The sequence below is a fragment of the Thalassophryne amazonica genome, chromosome 7, assembly GCF_902500255.1.
Source record: "Thalassophryne amazonica chromosome 7, fThaAma1.1, whole genome shotgun sequence".
In the NCBI taxonomy this organism is placed as follows: Eukaryota; Metazoa; Chordata; class Actinopteri; order Batrachoidiformes; family Batrachoididae; genus Thalassophryne; species Thalassophryne amazonica.
The window spans coordinates 45721683-45731311 of NC_047109.1; positions in this window are offsets into that span (position 1 = coordinate 45721683).

Sequence of the window (9629 nt, forward strand, 5' to 3'; positions counted from 1 at the left end):
CATCTGCGCCCCTCCCCCACGCCAAATGATGCAGGACAAAATGGACCAGCTCTCCACCCGGAGCACAGATGAGCCCAGCAAGGGTCCCGTTTCCCTCAACTACCTTCAGCAGGGTGAATTCTCTCATGCTCAGCGTGCATTTGGACTCACGGAAAGTCTCCGTGGTGGCGCCGGACACGCGCTACAAATGAGGATGCTTCCTGCAAAAAAAAAAAAATAAAAAATCTCAAGCCTTCCCAACATGCATAGGCCTTCTTTGCTGTGGAAAGTCATTGAGCACATGTGCACGCTCCAAATCATTCTGTGAGCCCAGTCAATTAACATTGTAAAAGAACAAACAAGCATCTTATGATTCATTTTCATTGTCGGAATAATAGCTGAGCCGATTAGGAGCATTGTTGCAGTCGGAGAGGCAAAACATCATTATGCTCCTCAGTCTGTTTGAGCAATTAAATCAGTTGGGAGAATCGTCTTGTGCGTTTGCTGGTTCTGTCAAAAAAAGTGAAAAAAAATGTTGTTGTGCGCCACGGATATGTGTAATATTACATTTGTGTATTAACTTTAAAGGGCTTAAGTGTGAGGCTGTGCACAACTGCTCCGGTAACGGAATGTCAAATAGGATCTGTCGCTCCATTCCAATGCATTTCATATAATACTATAATGAAAGGCGGGGATTTATACCGTATTAGTAACAAGCTCCATGAGATTTACAGCCATAAAACCATTCTATATCCTTCAACTTGTCCTGCTAACATTTTGCTGGTGCTTAATTTAATTTTCTTGAAAAGTGCCAAGCAACTACTGTTCTTTGGTGTCACATGAAGAAAATAATTTGCACACATTTTGCACCTAAACTATAGGAATCCAAGAAGCGACTGTAGGCTTTCCTCAAAGAAACACAGCAAATCTCGTTTTTAGGTTCGCTTTCAAAGCAGCCACTTGGAATAGCGAATAAGACAAACGTGTTTTAATTCTTCCAGCTCTACCTAAACCAGCAGTTTGTGTCTGTGATGTACAAACAGTGTAGATACACACAAAACATGAATATGGACATATGATATTTTTGGCATCACAAAAAAAAGTTTGGTAGAATATTACAGAACATGTAACAGAAGCATAGTTTTGTCAAGTTACCTCCAACTTTAGAAAGACCTGGAATTAGCAGGTACAGTTGTTTTAAAGAAAACATTACGCAATGCACTCAACCCCCATGACCTGTGTGCACGCTCACCACACAAGAGTCCATTGCTGAAGAAAAAGCATGTTGAAGCTTGTTTAAAGTTTGCTGCACAACATTTAGACAAGCCTGTGAGATAGTGGGAGAATACAGTCTGGTCGGCTAAATCTGAAATTGAACTCTTTGGATGCCATAATACAAACCATATTTGGAAGTCAAATGGCACTGCACATCACCCCAAAAACACCACCCCAAACAGTAAAGTTTGAAGATGGGAGCATCACGGTGTGGAGCTGTTTTTCAGCATACAGCACTAGCAAATATCATATAATTGAAGGAAGGATTAATGGAAAAATGTATCAAGACATTCTTAATAAAAATCTGCTGCCATCTACCAGGATGATGAAAATTAAATGACAGTGGACATTTCAGCAACACAGTGATCCCAAACATGCAGCCAAGGAAACTCTTAACTGGTTTCAGAGAATGAAAAGAAGCTGTTAGAATGGTTCAGACAATCATCTGACTTGAATCTAATAGAAAATCTATGGAAATAATAAATAATTGGACTGCATTTATATAGCTCTTTTCCATCTGCATCAGACGCTCAAAGCGCTTTACACATCAATGCCTCACATTCACCCCGATGTCAGGCTGCTGTCATGCAAGGCGCCCACTACACACTGGGAGCAAATAGGGGATTAAGGACCTTGCCCAAGGGCCCTTAGTGATTTTCCAGTCAGGCTGGGATTTGAACTGAGGATCCTCTGGTCTCAAGCCCAACGCTTAACCACTAGAGCATCACCTCCCCTGAAAACATAAAAAAAAAAACAAAAAAACAAAAACAAAATAAAACGAAGAAGTCACATTACATAAATATTCACAGCCCCTACCATGAAGCTCAAACCCGAGCTCAGGTGCCTCCCGTCGCCAACAATCATCCCTGGGATGTCCCCACAGCTCAACCTGGAGTTCACCTGGGGCAAACCCAGCCGACTGGGCACAACCCCGAAAGACACACACCCACCTACACACAAGGTCCCACAGTCGACAGTGCACACCAGAGCACAAACCAAGCATGAAGCCAAAGGAATTGTCCGTAGACCTCCGAGACAGGACCGTCATGAGGAACAAATCTGGGGAAGGGCACAGAAACACCTCCGCTGGCCTGAAAGTCCCAGTGAGCACAATAGCCCCCACCATCCGCAAATGGAAGAAGCCCAGATCGACCAGGACTCCGCCCAGAGTCCTGGTCGATCCCTATGGAAAGAAATAAAGATCAGAGTTCACAGAAGAGGTCCATGGAACCTTCAAGAATCAAAGATTGTTTGTGTGGAACAATGGGCTAAAATCACACCTGAGCAACACATGTGGCTAGTTTCTCCATACAGGAGACATCTTAAAGCTGTTACTACTAACAAAAGCTTTTGTACAAAGTATTAAATAAATTTCAGTTAATATGTTCAATATGGTTCCTCTGTGTCATCGCGCTTTATTACGCACAACTTAATTTCCGTAATTGTAAATTGGATTTATTAACAGATCTGTAAGGATGATCAGAAATGTGCATGCAGAGGTTGGGGAAAGATGAGGTCTGAGGTCTGAACCACACTTTCAGGAAGCCATATGAGTGGAAAACCTGCAGACAGGAAATGGTTACCACAGATGAGATCTTCACAGGCCCACATAAACAAGGTGGGAAACCCAGCAGAGGTACTTCTCTTCACCAAAATGCAGGCCGGTAAATTAGCTTAACAATCAACCATAACTGTCTTCACTGCAATTAGACTTTAAGAAAATTTACTGTAACTCACTTAGTGGATGTCAACCCAAAGGTCAGAATGAAGGAATCCATACAAAGTCATATAACATCTAAAAAGGACTGAGCAGATCTTGAGGTAACAACACAGGGTCAAAGGTCAAGGGAAGAGACAGACAGAGACTAGGATACACAAGCCAAAGTTTCAAAAGCAATGGGGTCAGAATCAAAATGGATCAGAGATCAACCACAAGGGAACAAATACAGTCCAGCACAGACCTTCAGTGGGGCTCTGACTGTTCAGACAGCAGCAGCTGTGCAGGAAAACAGTTGCACTGAGTAAGGGAGGCAGTAACACAACAATTGGCCTATGTTTTCAGTAACTTTTCTTTCTTTCGTGCTGAAGTAAAGGACCATGTCACTGGTCTGCATTTTGTAACAGAAATGGTCTGAGTTTTCAAAAGGAAAATGACAAGTCAAATCAATGGCATGTAACAGGAAAATTTCTGATAACGATTGAGAATCCAAGAACGTACCTTCGTATAATCTGTCAGACATAGTGATCCTTGACTTTCCTTCCCCTTTTCCCCTTATAGATTTCTTGTGTTGTTTCTCTTTTCTTTTCTTCCTTTGATTCCCAAAAGTAAAAATAGCATCTGCTTTGTTGGTGTCTGTCAGGCACACCTGGTTTCTGGGGAATTCCCTCTTGCAACTTAATGGAAACAAAATCATGTGACCCCTGGCTCATTTTCACGTGACAACAATGAGGGGTTGAAACAGTCTGGGTTTAAATCTGCTACTTAAAAAGCAAAATCGGCCAAAGGTATGTGGAACTATATGCTATAACTTTGGTAAATGATCCTGTCAGTATGATCTGTTCTGTTTGTCAACAAATTTGAGGGATTTGTTGTTCAGGATTGGTCAAAATGGCCTGAACTGTCTGACATTTTGCAATCTAATTATGTGGACTGGCAATGGGAGTGAATAAGCAACCTGCATGCAAATTTTGAGCTGCCTAGAGTGTGTAAGAACTGAGATAACTACGGTTGCAAAAACTTAGGTTTATTTGCCTTAGTGCCTCAGAGCCAGGTTATGGGTTAGGGTTTGCTTCAAACCCAACCCTTCTTTTGTGGAGTTTGCATGTTTTCCCCATGTTAACATGGGTTCTCTCTGGGTGCTCCAGTTTCCTCCCACTTCCAAAGCTATGCAGATTGTGTAACCTGCTAACTCACAATTAACAACAGGTTGGGTGTTTGTGAATATATCTGTCTATACAGTATGTGTTGGCCCTGCCACAGACTAGTGGTCTGTCCATTGTGCACCCCCTCATGTCTCCCAATGACAGCTGGCATAGGATCCAGTCCCCCCGTGACCCTTAATTAGAATAAGTGGGTTCAGAAATTGAATGAATTAATGAATAAAGTCATATGACCCTCCTATTTATCACAAGACCTTTGACCTTAAGAATTAAGTTGTAGAATGTCTGAGATATATTCCAAGATCATGTTTGCATGTGTTAATGAATTTGGAGGAAGGATTTTAGAGATGTGTGGATGCATTGGTTGTCTATCAGGGTGGTGGCCATAAAGGACCCAAGGTCATGGTTGCAGTGAAGCGTGGCACCAGCGCACACTCCCAGACTTGACTAGGCATGCATATTTGTTTTCTTTGTGCAGTGACTCTTCCTCTCAAATCTACAGTTGCACTTATTTGGTGCTTTTTGTACAACATTATGTTAGAAAACAAAAAAAACAAACCCTGCTTGAATTATATTATAATTTTTGCATAGTATAACAGCATCACATGGAAATGTATCAAATCAAAGCAACAGATTTCCTTCAGAATCTGCTTACACAATATATAAAACGGAAATGCATTCAGACAAGTACAGGCTCCACCGCATCCCTTATCCCTTTCTATTTTGCCACCTCAGCACCAGCACACACAACAGTAATCACTCACAAGTTAGGACAGAATGAGTGACACAGGGCGGATCGCAGCAAGAACAAACACAGACCTGCATAAAATAATCTCCTGGATTATGCCCCTTCCTGGGTTTATGGTCAGATCCAGACTTTATTCATCATTTGGCAAGCTTTATGAACCGAGCATGCACAAGCCTTCCACAGGTGTGATCCTTTTCTCAAATGTAGGCTTAAACACACACAGGACATCATTAAATCCTGCCTGCTTTGTGGACTCCACATACACTTTCACCTCCTCCTGCCCCGCAACTCCAGAAAAGGTCGATAATTCACACGTGCTGCAGACACTGAAGTCCACAGCCAGGTTAAGACAGTAGAAGGATTCATAGTCACACAAACCAATTCAAGTTGAAGCACACATGTTTTCATGTGTATTTGTGCTATGTAGAAGCTAGAGGTGGGCGATACCGGGAATTTTGATACCAAGTAAATAGAAGCCCGGTATCGCCAATATTGATACCTATACCGAGACCAATACTTTTCATATTTAAGCTTCATAGATTCAAAGGTTCCGAAAGACCTAGGATAGAATTTTGCCAAACGTATGTGACAACAAAATACTTTATTAACACAATCAACATTTTTGTTTAAAAAAATATCACTCAACACCACTTAAAACAAAATCTCCTGAGGTAGAGGGCTGACAAACCACAATACAAGGGTGTGCTGCTCCGTGTCTGCGTGCGCAGCAGTCAGTGCATGCGGGAGAGAAAAAAGCTTGAGTATTGATCTTTTTACATGAGGATTGTTTAATATCAATACCAGCGTTGGTATCGATATTATCGATATTAGGATTGATCCGCCCACCTCTAGGAGAAGCATTTTTACAATCTGGATGCAACGTGCATGTTTTCAGAGCAGAGGAGACATGTTCAGATGAAGGGAGGAGGACATGTCATCACTTCTTTATTATTATACAAAAGATCTCAACAGTAAAAGACTGACATTAAAAATGAAATAATTAACAGGAAATAAAAGGGTTGCATTTTTCTAAAAATTGTTGATGTCTAAGTTTGAAAAACATTCTGGACTCACACGCCATTCTAACTCATTATCAAAACTTAATTTATTACCACCCTTACCACAAAAATTTCACCTACCTATTTTATAAACACTACCCAGTCTAGAGCCCATGGATCCCAAGCGCAATGCACTAGTTTTAATATATTGTACATGTAGACATTTCTTTTCTTTCTCAGTTCCCACTCACTTGTGGATGTAGTTTAACACTTGCAGAGAGTTGAATTAACACTGTGTGATTTAACACAAGGGCGTGACACCAATGTGGTGTAAATTTTGAAATTAACACCAGAATCTTAACACTTTACACTGACATCCCTCAACACTGGAAATTTAACACAAATTTGCTGTGTAGATGATGAAGAAAGTTAAAATTCTAACTAATGTGACGTCCTTTTTCAGTTGGTTGTGGCATTGCTGAGCGGTTATTACTCCTAAGTCTCTTTCCACAAAGCTTACAGGTACTTGTGGGAATTGCCTGGATACCAAATAGTAATTAATACACATACATAAATCATTTGATAGGAACAAACCTATCACACAGACAAACACATTCACAGCGTGCGGCTGTGATGTGTTTGTCTGTCTCGTATGTGTGGCTGCAGCCCTCCTGTAAACTTTAATTGGAGTAAGCAGCTCAAGATAAGTGAGTGATGTCGGCATTGAAGATAGTCAGGTATCATGAAGTAGCACATTGATTCCAAATGTCGGGGTCATTATGTGCAAATAATTAAGGCCAGCCTTTGTCTTCACATAAACAATGATTTTCCCGGTTCTGTGATGAACAGGGAATCCATCGTTCACTCATTAATTTGCACTTCAGTGTCCTGTGGTGCTGTGCTGTAAAAACTGTTCTGAAAGTTGAAAAATGGAAGAAGAAAAGAACAATTCTTGTTGTCATTTTGTCTTGTCTGTATGTGGGTATCAGGCAGCCTTGCTGTCAAACCCTCCAAAAGCTTCTTTCACATGTGAGCTGGTTACATTTATGGAAGACGATCAATCTGGCAACAGCAGAGATTTGACATTCACACTAGACTTTGTGTACATAGATAACCCCATTCTCTAGTTCATGTCAACATCTCTCCTCTGCTCCCTGCAATGTGCACCAGCAGACTAACTCTCATCCTACCATGTAGAGTCTGACTGGATGCCAGACATATTCTCTTCTATGTTACTAAAATATTATATGACATGCCAGGCTAATATTTTATGATACAACCACCCCCCCCCCCCACGCCCATATATATTATATATATATATATATATATTATATATATATATATATATATATATATATATATATAATATATATATATATATATATATATATATATATATATATATATATATCAATCATATCATATCATATCATATATCATATACAGTGGGGAAAATAAGTATTTGACCCCCCCTGTCAGTTTTGCAGGTTTTCCCACCTACAGAGAATGGAGAGGTCTGTAATTTTTATCGTAGGTACACTTCAACTGTGAGAGATAAAATTCCAAAAAAAAAAAAATCACACTAAATCACATTATATGATTTTTTTTTAAATTAATTGCATTTATTGCATAAAATAAGTATTTGACCCCCTAGAAAAACAGAGCTTAATAATTGGTACAGAAACATTTGTCTGCCCATTACAGAGGTCAGATGTTTCCTGTATGTCTTGACCAAGTTTTCACCACTGCAACCGGGATTTTGGTCCACTCCTCCATACAGATCTTCTCCAAATCTGTCAGTTTGAGTTTCAGCGCCTTCAAGGATTTTCTATTGAGTTCAGGTCTGGAGACTGGCCAGGCCACTCCAGGACCTTGAAATGCTTCTTACGGAGCTCCTCCTTAGTTGCCCTGGCTGTGTGTTTGGGGTTATTGTCATGCTGGAAGACCCAGCCATGACCCATCTTCAATGCTTTTACTGAAGGAAGGAGGTTGTTTGCCAAAATCTCACAATGCATGACCCCAGCCATCCTCTCTTCACTACAGTGCAGTCGTCCTGTCCCCTTTGCAGAAGAGCACCCCAGTATGATGTTTCCATCCCCATGCTTCACGATTGGGATGGTTTTCTTGAGGTTGTTCTCATCCTCTAAACATGGTAAGTGGAGTTGATTCCAAAAAGCTCTATTTTGATCTCATCTGACCACATGACCCTCCTCTGGATCATCCAGATGGTCACTGGTGGACTTCAAATGGGCCTGCACATGTGCTGGCTTGAGCAGGGGGACCTTGCTGCCCTGCAGGATTTTAAACCATGACAGCATTATGTGTTACTAATGTAATCTTCGTGACTTTCAGGTCATTGACCAGGTAAATGGTAAATGGACTGCATTTATATATCTGAATCAGACGCTCAAAGCGCTTTACAATTATGCGTCACATTCACCCCCATGTCAGGGTGCTGCCATACAAGGCGCTCACTACACACCAGGAGCAATAGGGGATTAAAGGCCTTGCCCAAGGGCCCTTAGTGATTTTCCAGTCAGGCGGGGATTTGAACCCATGATCTTCTGGATTCAAGCCCAACACCTTAACCACTAGACCATCGCCTCCCCAAAGGTCCTCCTGTGTAATTCTGAGCTTTCTCAGAATCATCCTTACCCCACAAAGTGAGATCTTGCATGGAATCCCAGACCGAGGGAGCTTGACAGTCATCTTGTGTTTCTTCCACTTTCTAATAAATAATCATAACAGTTGTTGTCTTATCACCAAGCTGTTTGCCTGTTGTCCTGTAGTCCATCCCAGCCTTATGCAGGTCTACAGTTTTGTCCCTGGTGTCCTTAGACAGCTCTTTGGTTTTGGCTATGGTGGACAGGTTGGAGTGTGATTGATTGAGTGTGTGAACAGGTGTCTTTTATACAGGTAACAAGTTCAAACAGGTGCAATTAATACAGGTAAAGAGTGCAGAATGCTGGTTGGTAGGGGGTCAAATACTTATTTTATGCAATAAAATGAAAATTAATTATTTAAAAATCATACAATGTGATTTTCTGGATTTTTTTTAGATTCTGTCTCTCACAGTTGAATTGTACCTATGATAAAAATTACAGACCTCTCCATTCTTTGTAGGTGGGAAAACCTGCAAAACTGACAGGGGGTCAAATACTTATTTTCCCCAATGTGTGTATATATATATATATATATATATATATATATATATGAGATACAATCTAAAAATAAACACCCTGGGGTTTGATGGGCCCCACATAGTGAGATTATGGTTTAAAACTGTATGGGAGGTTGAAGACTATGGGCTGTAATTAAGAAAAAGAATGAAAGAGATGAGATCACTTGCTCTCCAGAACCATAATGCACAGAATGGAAACAGCAACAACAACAAAAAAAAATAAAGGTTGGAAAGCATACATGAATAAATTGACAGTGATCAAGAAGAACAGTGGGATGGATGCAGCGTTGCTATCAAATGAATGAAGGAATGACAGACTTTAAGACCACTTACTCTGAATGTCTCTGAAAAAGAAATACTTACTCTACATGTTCTGTCACTTTCATTGATGTTACTTTATCCAGCCTGCTTATTCCAGATAAGGATCACATTATGGGGGGGGGAGCTTATTCCAGCGGTCAGAGGCTGGGACATCTTGAACAGGTTTCCATTCTGTCATAGGGCCAACACATATAGAGAAACACATTCACACTCTCACAAACACTTATGGTCAAATTTGCTACATGTC